An 18,211-nucleotide genomic window follows, 5' to 3' on the forward strand; every position below is an offset into this window, starting at 1 on the left:
TAGAATATAAGTTTCATTTACTACAACTTGCTATTTTTTCCTCATATTTATGGTTCTCTACTTTAGTTTCCTTTTTTGCGACTAAACTGCTAGCTAGTGTCTTAACCTTAATTAGACCAAGACAAACACTTGTATACATATTGATATTTCTTTTTATGTTTAACTTTTTTTTTTTCCAGAACTATCAATTTAGGATTAGTTTTCTGATCAATTAACAACACTAACTAGATTTTTTTTTATCTATACAACAAATTTATGTCTATGAAGCTTTATGTAATCCAATTATGAAATATCTATATCATGGTCAATCTCGATCAGTTTCGCCTCAACTAGTTCAAGAATAAAGTGGTGTCTAATATCTATATGTTTGGTTCGTGAATGTTGAACAGGATTCTTTGAAATGTTTATTGCACTCAAATTATCACAATGAATTAAAAGAGTATCAGAATCCATACCATAATCCGAGGACATTTGTCGCATCCACAGAAGTTGTGTGCAACATCTTCCTAGCGCAATGTACTCAGCTTCAGCAGTTGATAGAGAGACACTGTTTTGTTTCTTGTTGTGCCATGAGATCAGATTGTTGCCCATAAAGAAACAACCTCCACTTGTGCTACGACGATCATCCACAGAACCTGCCCAATCAGCAACACAGTATCCGCTCAGACCGGTGTTGGTATCCTTGGTATAATAGATGCCAAAGTCCAATGTCCCTTTGATGTACTTGATGATATTCTTTACAGCTATTAAATGCGACATCTTGGGCTTGGCTTGATAGCGTGCACAGATCCCTACTGACAGACATATGTCTGGCCGACTAGCAGTAAAATACAACAAACTTCCAATCATTCCTCGGTATAGTCTCTCATCTACATCTTCCCCATCTTCGTCCTTGGAGAGCTTGTCGTTTGCTCCCATTGGGATCTTTGCTTCTTTACTATTATCCAAGCCAAAGCGTTGTACAAGCTCTTTAGCATAAGTGCTTTGAGATACAAAGATCCCATCAGCTGATTGTTCAACTTGCATTCCCAAAAAGTACCTTAACTCTCCCACCATACTCATTTCGAATTCCTGAGACATGCTTTCCACAAACTGTTTTACAAGAGGCTGACATGTGGAACCAAAGACAATATCATCCACATAGATCTGAACAAACATCAGATTGTTGTTGCTGTTGAGAACAAACAACGTTTTATCAACACTCCCTCGACTGTATCTGTGATCCATCAGAAACGTAGTCAACCTCTCATACCATGCTCGTGGTGCCTGCTTTAGACCATACAGGGCTTTCTTCAGTCGATAAACATGCTCAGGGTGCTGCGAATTCTCAAAGCCTTTTGGTTGCTCAACATAAACCTCCTCTTGGAGTATCCCATTTAGAAAGGCATTTTTAACATCCATCTGATGCAAAGTGAACTTAAGAGCACATGCCATACCAAACATAAACCTGATTGACTCCAACCTTGCCACCAGAGCAAAGGTTTCATCAAAGTCAATTCCTTCAATTTGAGAATAACCTTGAGCTACCAACCTTGCTTTGTTCCTCACAATGCAGCCACTAGCATCACTCTTATTCTTGAATATCCACTTTGTTCCTACGACGTTGACGTCAGCAGGACGATGAGTGAGCTCCCAAACATCACTTCTTTCAAATTGTTCCAACTCATCTTGCATAACAGCAACCCATAACTCATCACGAAGCGCCTCCTTGTGATTCTTAGGCTCAATGGAAGAGACAAAACATGCAAATTGCACTACATCAGAGTCCTGAGAGACAGACTCTAGAACGACAGCCTTTTGTTTCTTCCCAGCCAACTAAGCAAAATCAATCTGCTTCCCTCTGGTAACTCTACCCCCTGAATCGCACCTATAACATCAGTAGAGGAGTGATTCCTATGAACCTGAGAAGGCACATGATCTGAAGTAGATGGTGATGCAGGCCTTACAGAGACAACAGGACTGTAGCTTCTTGCACAGACTTCTCAGCATCAGTTACCAGGTCCATGTTGGAGACAATAGGCACTAATGCCACTTGCAGGAAAGAGGTGTCGTCAAATACTACATTGACAGTCTCCTGAACAGATCTCAGACGTTTGTTGTAGACAGGAAAGGCAGTGCTATGTCCAGAATAACCCAGAAAGATACCTTCATCACTTTTAGAGTCAAACTTACCCAACTGATCCTTATCATTTAGAATATAACACAGGCATCCAAACACATGGAAATAGTGCACAGTTGGAGACTTCCCTTTCCAAAGCTCATAGGGAGTCTTGCTGGTCCCTGGGCGAACATGCACACTATTGATGATGTAGCAGGCTGTGTTCACAGCTTCATCCCAGAACCGATGAGGCACTTTATTTCCATGTAGCATAGTTCGTGCAATTTCTTGCAGCGTTCTGTTCTTACGTTCAACAACACCATTCTGTTCCGGCGTTCTTGGTGCAGAGTACTGATGAGTAATGCCTTGATGTCCACAGAATTGCTCAAACTTGTCGTTTTGAAACTCACCACCATGATCGCTTCGAATGGTATCGATTGAACACTTCTCACTTTTAATCTGCAATGCAAGAATACGAAAACATTCAAGAGTATCAGATTTATCACGAAGAAACCTTACCCAGGTGTAGCGAGTGTAGTCATCCACCATCACAAAAATGAATCGTCGACCAGAGATGCTCTGAACTTGTATAGGCCCCATCAGATCCATGTGAACCAACTATAAAACATGACTTGTGCGAATATCTGCCAGAGATCCATGGGATGATTTGATCTAATTTCCCTTGTTGCATGGACCACATACAAAGTGTGGATCACCCTTCAGCTTTGGTAGTCCGCGCACAACTTCTTGGTTTGCCAATTTCAATATTGTGCGCACATTCAAATGACCAAGTTTCTGGTGCCACAGCTCTGTGTCTAACTCAACAGTGACATTAAAGCAAGACATTTCTGATTTCCACATATAGCAATTATTCCCAGATCGTTTACCTCTGAGTCTGACAGACCCTTGTTGATCAACAGCTTTGCAGTCCTTCCTGGTGAAAGTAACATCTAAGCCTTCATCACACAATTGACTAACACTGATCATATTGGCCTTCAATCCATCTACCAGGAACACATCATTCAGCTGGGGTTGAGTGTCACCACTAGTTGTACCCTTTCCTCGAATTGTCCCCTTTGCTCCATCTCCAAACGTAACTCTTCCAGTAGCAACATCTTCTATGTGAGACAAATTGTCGAGAGCCCCTGTCATATGTCTGGAACATCCGCTGTCAAAATACCACTTGGCCTGATCAGCTTCAGTTCTATTTGTTGTGTACTCAACATGACAGTAGAGATCATCTTTTATGACATACCCTTGCCGAACTCTTCTAACAGCTGGGTAGAAGCTACCATTCTGCAGTAGATTTGTCAGACGATTCTGAAACTTGAAACACTGGGCCTTGAAGTGATTTAGATGACCACAGTACCAGCATCCTCTTCTCCTGCTGAGACCAACAGGTCGCTAAGCAGCCTGGGAATAGCTCTGTTGACCATACGTTTGCCTCACTGGTACCTCACGCTGCACAAACATCTGTCTGGGATGCAGATTTACCTTAGGAATCTGATTATGATGTCCGTTTGGTGCAACAAGTTGTGCTTTGAGTTTTGGTTCATGGTTATGCCCTTTAACAAACTGTGTGGACTTGTCAGAGCTGATCCCCTGATAATTCAGACCCCACTTTGTAGTGCTTGATTGTCCAGTACTGAGCAAGAAGTCCAGATCTTTAGTTCTTTTACTCAGCATGCTCTTCAGCTGTTCTTCCAATTGCTTCTCAAGACGCAGAGACTTGACTTTTTCTTCACTTAGTTCCTTAGCCAACATTGCAATGTTCATCTGAAGCATATCTCTTTCGGCAGACAACTCATTGTTATCTTGAGTCTTTTGCACAATAGTCTGAATAAGAAGACTTATCTGATCTTCCATCGACAAGCCGACCTCTTCCCCATCTGAGTTCGACTCGATTGTCTTGTCAATGTCTTCTTTCAACAGCAGAACTTCATCTTCTTTATCTTCCTCGATTACTCCCAGCAGAGCCACAAAGTTGTTCAGAATTTCACCTTTGTTATCTTTTTCATCAGAATCACTTTCACTCCATGTGATGTATGACTTCTGATTACTTCCTTGGGAGGGGAAATCAGTCTTGGTATGACCAAAACCCTTGCATCCATAGCATTTTAGAGAGTGCTTCCGTTTGTTGTTTAGACACTCAGCCTTGTAATGACCATATCCTTCACACTCAACACATTGACGTTTTGACTTATCATTCTTCATGAAGCCCTTGGCAGAATCTGTACTTGCAAGTGATGGAGTTCCCTTCCGCTGACCTCTTTCCATCTTGCGAAAATACTTCTTAACCAACATATCAACTTTCTCTTCTTCTTCAAGCTCCTACGATTCAACAAGTTTCTGTTCTTCTGCAGCTTTGAGAGCAAATGACTTAGCATTCAATATCTCTTTCTTCATTAGTTGCATCTCAAACGCCTGCATCATCCCAACAATTTGATTGTACTTGAGCTCATCAAAATTGAGAGACACATCAATTGCAGACCTATGCGGTTGAAATTTTCAGGTAAACTTCTAAGAAATTTCTTGACTAGTTTCTTTTCCTTGTATCATTTACCCAAAACGACAGACTCTTGAGCAACACCACTCAACCGGCTACCATAGTCTGCCACAGATTCGGTTTCAGTCATTTGCAGATTCTCAAAGTCTGACGCAAGATTGTCCAGCCTTGTGCGCCTAACTCTACAAGTTCCTTCAAAAGTCACGACCAGAATGTCCCACGCCTCTTTAGCCGACACACAACCTTGAACTTGGTTGAAAATATCTCTCGGCAGAGATTTGAAGATGACTGACAACGCCTGCGAATTGTGTTTGGCCTCAGCCTTTTCATCAGTTGTCCACTTCTTTCTATATTTTTGCACCAATTCACCATCTTCATTGTTTTCAGTTGGATGAGTCCATCCATCCTCCTTTGCAAACCAAACTTCCATGTCAATGCTTGAGATGACCTGCTGGATCAAGACTTTCCAGTAATCAAAACATTCCAGATCCAGTTTCAATGGCCCTTGTAGCGTAACAACCTCCAGTGATTTCTCCATACCCTAGTCGCAAGATCTCACCTGTTGAAAAATATATCAGACATTTTATCAGGTGTCCGCTCTGATACCAATTGTAAAGGTATAAAGATAACACAACACACAAAAACTACACTTGGAACGCGCCAAACAAACGCTTTTAATCAATCTTATAAAAACCCTCATTTCTTACAAGACTTGAAAAACAAAGCTCACTCTCCTGTCTATCTAACACCACCCTGTGTAGATCTAAAAGAGTATACCACACACACTCATCTTAAAAGCTTTTGTACTTGCTTGAAAGTTTACAAAACTCACAACTTTTATCCCACGAGTGCTAGCTCGTTTTGCGGCTAGCCCTCGTCATTTTATAACCCCACACACGATCTCTAACCTAGATCTTGTGTATCCTAACTAAAAGGAAATATTCCTTATCCCTAAGAGAATATCTTCCCTTATCTCATCTAATCAAATATACTCTCAATATCTTGGAGTATATCTTGATCTCTACTTCCTTCCTTCTCACGCATCTTGTCATCGTACCCACAATATTACTCCACGTTAACATGCCATGCCACGTCAGCATTTCAGCCCTCTGAGATACTTCACAGCTGCATGTTCCCTTCAGAGCTATGTTGCACTTTCATGTCCATCTTTTTATATGCTTATGTTGCTTCATACTTTGCATCCATTGCCCGTTTCTACGAATAAGCAAGCCATAATGGTTAAAGTAAAGAGTAATCTAATGAGATTAATAACTGAAAAATCGCAGATGAGGGTGAGATTCTAGAAAAATAGTTTTATAATGTACTTGTGCAAGTGTCAATCCTTCTTCAGCTTCTTTAAGTCGAACAAGTAGCTCTCCTGCTGCTTGAACAGCTTCAGCTGTTTCTCTTAATTGTGATTGGAGACTCTTGTTCTCATCCCTGAAGTATTGTGCCTCCTTCTCTCTTTGCACCTTCAAAGCTGAAATTTCTGCTGCAAGTGCGTTTATGAATCTAGACTCAGCTCCCTTAACTCCTGCTCTGGCTGCCGCCTTTTTGACATCATCTATTCCTTCTCGGATCCTCCTATGCCTTGCAAGCAATTGGATGTGCTTCTCTTCCAGGTCTGCATATTGTTCAATCATTCGTGCATGACCCTGCATCACCATCTGCATTGCTTCCGTCAACTCTTCTGTACATCTTTTCTCGGTATCCAGTTCACGTTTCTGCTTTTCCATTAGCAACATATTGGTATCAAGCTCAGTTATTAATTCCTCAGCAAGAGATATCCAGTTGCTCTCTGTTTCATTCCAACGAAGACTTTCATGTTCTAGTGTCTTCTCAGGACTCTCATCTCCTGACTCAGGAATGGAATTAAGTGGTGGAGCCTGATTAGGGTCACAAGCGTATCTTAGCTTAAGCAGGGAAGCTCTTTTCCGAGCTGATGTAAGAGTAGGGTCAGTGTAACATTGTAGTTGCGCCTTTAAATCGTGAATATCTTCTAATAATACTTCCCTTTCTCCCATGTCACCATAGAAGTTTTGGCGATAAGAGTCAAGAAGTTTCATGCCTCTGTGGAGACTAGTTGCCAATTGCCTAGTTGGCACAAGAAAAGCTTCACTTTTCTTTGCAGACAAAGCACTATATAGGTTTAACATCTTTGTGGACATAATGTTTTATTATTTTATAAACCAACAAAAGGGCATCCTCAATGGTGGGATATAAAATTGAGCCTCTTATAATTTTTAAACAATATATTATGTACTGTTTATAAAATAAGAACTTTTAGAATCTTAATTAAAATTATCCCCTCCAATGGTAGGATATAATTTTGAGTCTCTAATTTTTTAGAAGATAGTATTTTGAAAATCAATTTTTTTATGTAGAATATAATTCGTATAAATGTTTTATTAGCTAGGAGGATTTGTGCTTAGGACAAATTTTAATTAGGATTCTAAAAACTTAGGACATATCATATAAGAATGGGTGGATGGAGTTGTTGAGAAAGGAAGCAACTTTCAGGATTTGGATGTTGTTGTAGGTCGTTGCTTCTTATGGAAGAGATAGTTTAGGAGCAGTCCAAGTAAAGGCAAACCTGTAACCATGCCTATGTAACCAACCAACCATATGGGCTTAAAGCTTCTCTTTGTTACATCTTCCTCTGAGAGGACGTTCGTCCTCTCTGCTTCGATGATGTGGTGGTGGTATTGGTGTCTTTCTCGTATTTGACTGATGCCACTAACCCGTCTTCTGCAATGTTTAGGTACGGGCCTTGGTTTATCAAAGGCTCTTGTTTCCCTGATGACTCTGAGCTTCTTTTCTCTTCAATCTGCAACAAAAATTTGATTATCTTAGGAAGAAAGCAATAGACAGAAGAGTTGTATAATCTAAACTGCAATTTTAAAAAACAAACATTTACTTTTGTATATGCATATAACAACTGCAGCTAACGACTGCAGCTAATTGTAAAAGACAATGTTTTTGTTTGCCCTGTTTCAATAGACAACGTTGATAGCAAAAGAAGTATGTAAGTTATTTTCTCATGAACTCTGCTTGTTTCAATTATGGATCTGTGGCTAAACTACTAATCTTTTTGATGCCTTCCCAATTAGCAAGCCGTGAATAATGAGGTTCATGCCTGCATTGAAACAAAATTCAATGAAGAAAATAAAAGTCTTGATGTCTCATCAAGTGATTAGAGAGATTTTAAGATACACAGAGAAGAAGACAGTTATGAAAAAAAAGCTCACCAAGAGGTCCCATGGAGAGCAAATATAGCTACAACACCCCTCAGAGGAGTCTTTTCACCCTCTTCCCCAAGGTATTTAACCTGAAGCATGAGATAGTTTCAGTAACCTCATATAAATATGCAACAGAAGACTTGTTTCTCAGCAGGATCAAAGTGGAAGAAACCAAAATTGTAAAACACTAAGGTTCCTGATTAAATACCAGAACATTTGCTCCAATGCTAGTTCCAATAGCAAAGAGAGGAGCATTCGGGTATTTTTGTTGGAGATAACCAAGAACTACCCGTATATCCCCTGTCCATCCAGCATTATATAAACAAAATAATTGTCGATTGAGAATCGATTCAATCTCCTCCAATTCAATTACCTCCTCCGATTTGCATCTCCTCCGACATAAATCTCCTCTGATTCCATCTTCTTCTTCGATTGTCAATTCACGAGTTCGAGAGAGAGAGACAGAGAGAGGAAGAGGAAGAAAAAAACTTTTATCTCTATTAATCTGTTTGTCCAATCAAACATGTGTCGTATGGCAATTTTTAGGGCGATACGATGGTTACTTTGGCGTCATCTTCTCTCGATGATTCCGACGGTTTTTTTATGTTGGAGTGGGTTGGTTTTCTTTTTCCCACTTTCGAGCAGTTATTTCCGGCAAAGTAGTGGATGCTTTGCACAATGTAGCAGTTAAAAGATGGAATCAGATCTATATAAGGGATCAGTTTGGGGGTTTCAAACTCCAAAATTCTCAATATCAACTTCTGAATACCCCAAATTTTTACCCTCTCCGATTCTATCTTCTCTATTTCCTAATGGCTGACAACATACGCCGTGCTCGTCAATACATCGATTTGGGAATCGACGATGCTCCTATTGCCCTCCCTCAAGCGATTGTTCAACAAGCAGTAAATGATAACCGGTTATGTCTAATGGGTCGCCTTTTGATCCCCCGCAAGCAGAATCTCCGACTACTAATCTCTACACTCCCTCGTTCATGGGGACTGGTGGGCTTTGTCCGTGGTCGCATTGCTGAACAGCGACGCTTTCAATTCATCTTCCCCTCTGAGGAGTCTTTGGACACAGTGTTGAGAAGGGGACCATGGTCTTTTGCAGACTGGATGATCATGCTACAACGCTGGACTCCAGAAATGGATCCTCTGTCTCTTAACTTCATTCCTTTCTGGATCCAAATCAGGGGAATACCACTCCAATACTTAAACTTGGGCGTAATTGATAGTATTGTTGACTCCCTTGGTGAAAGGATGGTTGTGGATTTCGATGAAGAAACTGCCACCAAAGTTCAGTTTGTGCGAATTCGCATCAGCTGGAATGTGGACATGCCTCTTCGTTTCCAGAGGAACTACCAATTCTCACCTGGTGTTAACACCACGCTTGGCTACTTCTATGAACTTTTGCGAGGCTTCTGCTCTGTTTGTGTAATGTTGACACACGACACAGGAAGATGCTTACTTCAAAATGATGGCCCGGATTCTGATGGTGATGATGGTGATGACGTTGATGTTCCGGCCTACCATGTTAATTCGGGTGTACACATTGAGGAACTTAATGACGAGGTTCACCTTGTTGCTGAGAACCCAACCGATGCTCCACAACAAGACGAGATTCATAATGAAAATCCATAGTATCATGATCTATCAGACATTGATCCTGACCACAATGCTTTGGAAAACATCTCATCTGCATTGGTGTCTTCTGGTGAGGCAGATAATATTAATCTGATCCCTTCCTTTGTTAACAATGCAGATATTGCTCCAAGTCCAAGGGAACTGTTATCCCGTGAATACTGTAAGCGAAAGAATGATATAGATACATAAATGGCTGAATCAAGTCTTCCATCTCGAAGACATATTAAAGTTGAAGAACGAGGATCAGTACATGGTGAGGATCCTGATGACTGTGATAGAGCCGCGGTGGGGCCAGTTCCACCACCGGTTCCATGAGAGTTGGATTTTGGAACTGTCAAGGCTTGGGACAACGCCTTACAGTTTGACGCCTAGAAGAGATACAAAGTGTGTATCTCTTGGACATGTTGTTCCTACTAGAAACGAAGCAACAAGACAACATCGTACGTGATCAAGGAGTGAGTATGGGTTTTCATGATATGTGTATTGTCTCTCCCAGAGGTTTAAGTGGTGGTTTAGTAGTTTTCTGGCAAAAACATGTATTAGTCCAAGTTATTTCTCAAGATGTAAGACTAGTAGATCTATCTATTGAATACAAATCTTTTAATTTCTACTTGTCTTGCATCTATGGGCATCCCATTCCAAGTGAAAGACATCATCTTTGGGAGAAACTTCAAAGAATATCAGTTAATAGAAGTGGTCCTTGGATGATGTGTGGTGATTTTAATGAGATTCTCCAACCATCAGAGAAGAAAGGGGGTCGGAACCGAAGCACTGGAAGTTTAAAAAACTTTTCTACAATGGTGGAATGTTGTAATATGAAAGACCTACAATACAAAGGAAACCCTTACAGCTGGGTTGGAATACGTCAAAAGGAGACAATCGAATCATGCCTTGACAGAGTATTTATCAATTCTGATTAGCAAGCCTCATATCCAGCCTCTCAAACAGAGTTTCTACCTCTTGCTGGCTCTGATCATGCCATAGTTATCATTGATATCGAAGAAGAATTTGTGGTAAAAAGAGGTCAATTCAGGTATGATAAACGTCAAATTTCATCGATTGGTTTTGTTGAAGCAGTTCAAAAGGGTTGGTCAGATTGTACAACAGATAACCATAGGGGAATCACTTTTAAGCTCCAAAACTGTCAAAGAGTAATGGCTAACTGGAAAAAACGTACAAGAACAAACTCAGCTGAGAAGATTCAGATCCTAAAGCATCAACTGGATGCGGCAGTAAGAAATCCCTCAGTTCCTCAAGCATCGATCAACCAAATCAGAGCAGATTTAAACAAAGCTTAGAGAGAAGAAGAGACTTATTGGAAATTAAAAAACAGAAATCAGTGGATGAATCTGGGAAATCGCAATACAAAGTATTTCCATGCAACAACAAAGGTCAGAAAATCCAAGAACAGGTTAAAGTCAATGATGGATGCTCATGGGATAGAGCATTTCCGCGATTCTGCTATTGGTAAAGTGGCTAAAGATTACTTTACTAATCTCTTCACTACTGCTCAGAACACGAATATGGAGGAAAATCTTGCTGATATTGAACCAAAGGTTACACAAGATATGAATAACATGCTTGCTCAGCAAGTCTCAGATCAGGAAATCAAAGATGCAGTTTTCTCGATTGGTGCAGATAGAGCCCTAGGACATGATGGTTTCACAGCAGCTTTTTATCAACAGTTTTGGGATTTGATCGGGAATGATATATGCTCAATGGTTCGCCATTTTTTGACACGGATGAGATGGATCAGAACATTAATAAGACACAAATATGCCTTATCCCAAAGATCATAGGTTCAACACACATGGAAGATTCTCGACCAATAAGTCTCTGCACAGTAAGCTACAATATCATCTTAAAGGTTTTGATTGGGAGATTGAAACACTGCCTTGATCATGTCATCTCGGATTCACAAGCCACATTTGTTCCTGGACGTAACATATCAGATAATATTCTTGTGGCTCACGAACTGATGCACTCACTAAAATCAAGAAAATAATTCCAAACGGATTTTATAGCAGTGAAAACAGACATAAGCAAGGCTTATGATCGTGTTGAGTGGAATTTTCTGGAACAAGTTCAGCTAAAATTGGGTTTATTACTCGTTGGGTAACATGGATCATGCAGTGTGTAAGGTCGGTTTCTTATGAAGTCCTTATCAATGGTTCACCTTATGTACAAATCAAACCTTCAAGAGGCATCCGACAAGTTGACCCACTATCCCCATATCTCTTTCTCTTTTGTGCGGAAGTGTTAAGCATTATGCTACAGAAGGCAGAGAGAACAAGAAAAATTCAAGGAATGCAGTTAACAAGAGACTGTCCATCGATATCACATCTCCTTTTTGCGGATGATTCCTTATTTTTCTCTCGAGCAACAACTCAGAATTGTCACCAGCTGGCCAACATATTCACAAAGTATGAGGAAGTTTCAGGTCATAAAATCAATTACACTAAATCTTCTATCATTTTTGGGATTAAGATTCAGGAACAGAGAAGAAAAAGAATCCAAGGCATTAGGAATAACCAGAATCGGAGGGGGTGGTAAATATTTAGGTCTTCCAGAGCAATTTGGTAGAAAGAAAATTGAACTTTTTGATAATATCGTTAACCGAGTTAAAGATAGAACAGAAGGTTGGAACTCTAAGTATCTATCGGCTGCAGGAAAAGAAATTGTCAACAAGTCAGTTGCTATGGCCTTACCAGTTTACTCGATGAGCTGCTTTCTACTCCCACACACAATTTGTGATGAGATCACAAGTGTTATATCAGCCTTTTGGTTGGGACAAACAAATGGAAGAAGAAAGATTCCATGGGTTGTTTGGCAGAGAATGACTCTACCAAAAAAAGAAGGTGGGTTGGGTTTTAAAGATCTTCACAACTTTAATCGAGCACTACTCGCAAAACAAGCTTGGAAAATTCTCAAAGATCCCAGAAGTTTACTTGCAATACTATATAAAGGCCAATACTACCCACATACATCATATTTACAAGCAACAACAGGAAGCAATGCGTCTTATGGGTGGAAATCTTTACAAGAAGGAAAGCTTCTATTGCCACAAGGTCTGCAAGTTAGAATCGGTAATGGTATGAACACAAGAGTATGGGAAGACCCTTGGTTACCGACCTTACCCCCACGTCCAGCAAATGGTCCTGCCTTGATCCCATATATGAAAGTTGCAGATTTATGGTATTCACATACAAGAGATTGGGATCCGACTATCTTTGAAGGATTACTGACCCCAGAAGATAAAAAAATAGCAAGGACATTGTATCTTTCCACACATGCTGACCAAGATATTTATGTTTGGGCGTACTCGAATCACACACAATATACAGTAAGATCAGGTTACTGGGTTGCAACGCATGTAAATATACCAGAAGATGTAGCTATCCGACCACCTAATGGGGCCTTGGATCTAAAGCAAGATATCTAGAAACTTAAAGTTGCACCGAAGATACACCATTTCTTGTGGCGTTGTTTAACAGGAGCTTTGGCTACAGCAACTCGACTACAATCAAGAAACATTCCAATGGATCCGACTTGTCAATGTTGCTGTTATGAAGACGAAACAATTAACCACTTACTGTTTACTTGTCCGTATGCAGAGGCAATATGGAGATGTACTAATAGTAAAATTGGCGAACAACTGCATTTTTCAAACGATATGGATGCCAACATACGGATGATGCTCAACTATCAAAAACAAACACACCTCCCCACCACTACAAGACTTCTTCCTTTTTGGATGCTATGGAGGATATGGAAATCGAGAAATGATTTCATTTTTTGGAAAATAGACTGGCAACCACATACTGTTGCTGATAAAGGGTTCCAAGATGTCAGTGAATGGACTGACGCTATGACTGCACAAACACACCCTACAACACAAGATAATGGGACAACTATAACTACTGCAAATCAACAATGATTTCTACCACCTGCAGGATGGCTTAAATGCAATTTTGATAGTGGATTCATTCAAGGAAGAGCTTTCACAACTACCAGATGGATAATATGAGACTCGTGTGGTAATGTGATCTTATCAGGAAGTGCTAAAATTAAACAGTCCTATACTACCTTACAAGCAGAAGCTTTAGGTTTCCTGAATGCACTACAAGAGGTTTATTACCGAGGTTATCATCATGTTTGGTTCGAAGAAGATAATTTAGAGGTTGTAACACTGATCAATAAACAAGGAGATCATCTACAGCTGGGTCCACTTCTATGTGATATCCAATTATGGATGTCAAAACTTCCCTTGTGTTCCTTGGAGCAAGTACCACGAGACATGAATAAAGCAGCAGACAAACTTTCTTCTTATGCAAACACTATGTCAAGTACTTATCAAACATTTGATATCTTGCCTCAATGGCTGCTACAATGTTTGTAATACTCTTATCTAAATAAAGCAAGATGTTAAAAAAAAAAAAAAATCTGCTTGTCCAATCAACTGATGACACGTATCGTCTCTTATAATTAAATTGAGTCTACTAAATAAGAGGACCTCTTATTTTTTTCCTTTTTCTGATTTTTTTTCTTTCTTTTCGCTTAAAACCTCTGGTCGAGGAAGGTCTTAGATTAATTTTTTCTTTTATCAGTTATTAAATTAATTTAAATGCAATGACATTTTTATAATATGTCGGGTTAAACTTCTAACAATATTGCTTGAATAAGTATATAGAGATCTATGTCCGTTTAGACAAATCAAATCACAATATATGCAGAAAATATATTTTTATTTACTTTATGTATTATATGCTAATTTATAACAATTAAAAATTAAACTCAAACAAAGATGATAGGAGAATAAAAAAAATTAAATCTAAAATAAATCTTCCAAAGTTTATATTAATTGTATAACATTAATGTCATTAAATATATAAATATATAAAATATTTTAGTTGTGTTTGGTTATAAAGATAGTAGAGAAATTTAAGTTTTTTTTTTTTGGTAGGAGAGGAAAGTTAAGTTTTTTGGATATGAATATAAATATTTAATATCATTTTGCTATATTTCATTTTAAGCAAATCAACATATCATTTTGCTTAATTTTAAAATCTAAACCCTAACCACTCTTTTGTAAATCCAAACCGACATATAATTTTGCTTAATTTTAAAATCTAAACCCTAACCACTCTTTTGTAAATCCAAACCGGCATATAATTTCGTTTAATTGTAAAATCTAAACCCTAAACTCTAACCACTCCTTCGTAAACCCAAACCGACATATAATTTCATTTAATTGTAAAATCGAAACCCTAATCTCTAACCACTATTTTGTAAACCCAAAACGACATATAATATTGTTTAATTGTAAAAACAAAACCCTAACCACTTTTTTGGTAAACCCAAATCGACATATGACTTTGTTTAGTTGTATAATCTAAACTCTAATCATTATTTTATAAATCTAAACCAACACAATTTCCTTAATAAAAAATCTACAGCAGCGGTTTCCTTAACTTGTTTTGTCTTTTTATTTTAATTTTGATTTATTTTAAAAACATAATATGACATGGTAGTTTGTTGTAATTTGATTGGTTAATTAAGAGGGGGTGAATAAGAGTGGTTCAAAAATTTTCTTAACTAGCAGTGTTCAAGAAAGCATTAGATGATATGTGGGCGGTGACCCAGCGCCTAACGCCTAGAACGTTTAGTTGAGGTGTAAGCGTTTTTAGGCGGTTTAGACGTTTACAGCATAATACATTATATATATATGATATTATATATAAAATTATGTTAAAATATATGTTAGAAGAAATAAAAAATAATAAAAGTAAAATTAGAAAAATGCATTTATTTAATTTAGATGAATAACATATGAACATTTATAAATGTTTATATGAATATAAAAATTCAAATCTCAAATATCTGCAATTAAAATTAAAAATATATATTAAAATAATATTTTGAGATTTTAGGCGGTCTAAACGGTCATTTAGGCGTTGGTTGAGCGCCTAGCGCCTTGACAGCCGCTTAGAATCATATCTTGAACACATGTACAGTAAAAACTCTATAAATTAATACTCTATAAATTAATAAACACTATAAATTAATAAACACTATAAATTAATAAATTTTGTCAGTCCCAAGTCGGGCCAGTGTAAAAAATAACAAAATTCGATAAGATAATAAGATAATAATTTTCTGAAATCTCCATGTAATATATGGTCCCAATAATATCATAAATTAATAATCATGTAAATTTACATATATATATATATATATAATGTATGTTTCTTCTAAAGCTCATATCTACAAAACAATTGTTATGTTGTATTTTTAAACTATAATGATATAAAATATTTTGTAACATGTCATAAATATAGCTACATTTTTTTTAAGTTTTCAATTTTTAGATATCCATCATTTACATTTTGATAGTTTGATTGACTATTAAAATACAACAATCTATATTATTATTCATAAAATTTAATTTTATGTATGTCATGTGTATAAGTGAATTTGTCTATTGTATTTGTAATTTATTGTTAATAATGTTTTCTAAATATTAGAAATTCAATTCCAATACCATAAAATTTTGAATATCTGAATATTGTTAAAATTGTCTCAATTCATAATTTTTAAAAGTTAAACTATTAAAAATATATCTATAAATTAATAATTTTTAATTTATAAATAAATTAATATCACTATAAATTAATAAAATGTCTTGGTCCCAAGATTATTAATTTCTAGAGATTTTAATGTAATTAGTATTAAAACGTGGTTCTGAATTCTGATTAGATGTTTTTTTTTAAAAAAGATCAAAAACAACTGATTTGACTAAAATAAAAGGATTGAAATGCAATAAAAACGTAACGCAACAAAAGTTTTAATATTTTCGTCTTTTCTTAGTTATTAAATTAATTAAAATGCAATGACATTTTATATAATATACCAGAGTTAAACTTATTACAACATTGATTGAATAAGTGTACAGAGATATATATCCATTTTTTTTAAAATAAATCACAATATATACGGAAGAAAAAAATATTTTTAATTACTTTATATATTATATGATATTCATAACAATTAAAAATTAACTTCAAACAAAGATGATAGGAGAATAAAATTTTTAAATTTTAGAATAAATCTTCTAAAAATCTATACGAATTATAGAATACTATATATATAAATATTTAAAATATTTTAATTGTGTTTGAATATAATGATAGTATAGAAAGTTAACTAAAGTTTTTTGGATATAAATATAAACATTTAATGCTATTCAATGTTAATATATTTTTTTTTTTGACAACAAAAGTATCAGCTCAAAAGAGCCAATCAGAGGGTAAATTGTTTAGAAACAAAACATGCTGCAGAGACAATCGCGCTTGGCGTGCCAAGGAATCCACACTTACATTCGCATTACGGGGAACGAGAGATAGGGAAAAGGAAGAAAACTCCGCTTGATCTATCTTGATGTCGTCGAGGTAGGGTGTGAAAGCCGGTCAGTCGTGAGGAGAAAACACCATCTTCACCAAGTCAGAACAATCCGTATAAAAAGCCACATCCCGGTAGTCGTGTCCGATCATGCACCGCATAACCCAAATGAAAGCTTCTACTTCAGCATGTAGGGGGACAAACTTCGTCGGAAATTGGTTGCTCCCATATATGACCTCGAATCATGAGAGGAAAAATAAACCCAACCTGCACCTGCGAAAACGTCAGACGCTTTCCAAGAGCCATCAACGAAACACCAATGACCTGTAAACAGGGTAAGAAGGGATCTTGTGGACCCCCTTTGTCCAGAATTAGGGACAAGGAGAGGATTGGGACGATCCTCATCCTCAACCTCCAGTTGTGCCTGCACCTAGGCATTCGCCTCTCCCTCCGCCAACTGAACTACGTCCAGTGGATTATCCATTACATCCTCAAAAACGCGAGCATTCCGCGCTTTCCAAATATACCATATGAGTCACGGGAAAGCTGTTGTCTGAGAACCCGGATTAGTAGAGCCTAAGAAATGATCCACATTAGCGTACACAGACTCCCTCAGAAAAGAGTCAGGACCTACTGGTACCTGAGCTAATACCCAAACCTGTCGGGCCGATGGACACCGGAAAATAGCATGATATATTGTTTCCTCCTCTGCCCCGCACCGTACACACCCTGAATCACAGGCAATGTCGCGTCTCCGCAGATTTGCCGAAACCGAAATACACCCTTTCAAGACCTGCCACATAAAATGTTTAATTTTCGTTGGACAGTAAACATTCCAGACGCCGGCCAAGAGAGGAGTAATCTCTGGACCCGATCGAGAAACCGTACTAAGACATGATGCAGCAAACCGCTTTGTATCATACCCAGACTTAACTGTATACTTTCCAGATTTTGTAAAATGCCAACTCAAAGAATCGTTTGGCCGACTACTTCCTAAAGATATAGCTCCTATCAGATCAACATCTTCCGGGGCAAAATGCTCTTTGAGCATATCTATACACCAAGTATTCGTGTAACAATCAATTAAATGAGAAATTTAAAGAGAAGAATCCTTAGAAAAACCCTTACTGAACGCTGGTCAGCTATTCAATGTTAATAGTTTTTTCAAAACAGATTTAATCGTCAAAACGCTTTAAAAAATACTACTATAGATAATTGAATATAAAATTTTTATAAGATATCCAAATCCAACCCTATTAATTAAACAGATGTGGTCGGTACAAGATTCCCAATTAATAATAATGCTAGTAATTAGTATTAAAAC

At 37.6% G+C, this 18,211-nt stretch overlaps 1 pseudogene; it reads left to right on the forward strand.

Moving 5' to 3' along the window:
* Window positions 1-8,655: 8,655 nt before the first annotated feature.
* LOC147949802 (uncharacterized) lies at window positions 8,656-13,888 on the forward strand (annotated as a pseudogene).
* The last annotated feature ends 4,323 nt before the right edge of the window (window positions 13,889-18,211 follow it).

This window comes from Camelina sativa, chromosome 1, assembly GCF_030686135.1.
Source record: "Camelina sativa cultivar CO46 ecotype springtype chromosome 1, ASM3068613v1".
Taxonomy (NCBI): Eukaryota; Viridiplantae; Streptophyta; class Magnoliopsida; order Brassicales; family Brassicaceae; genus Camelina; species Camelina sativa.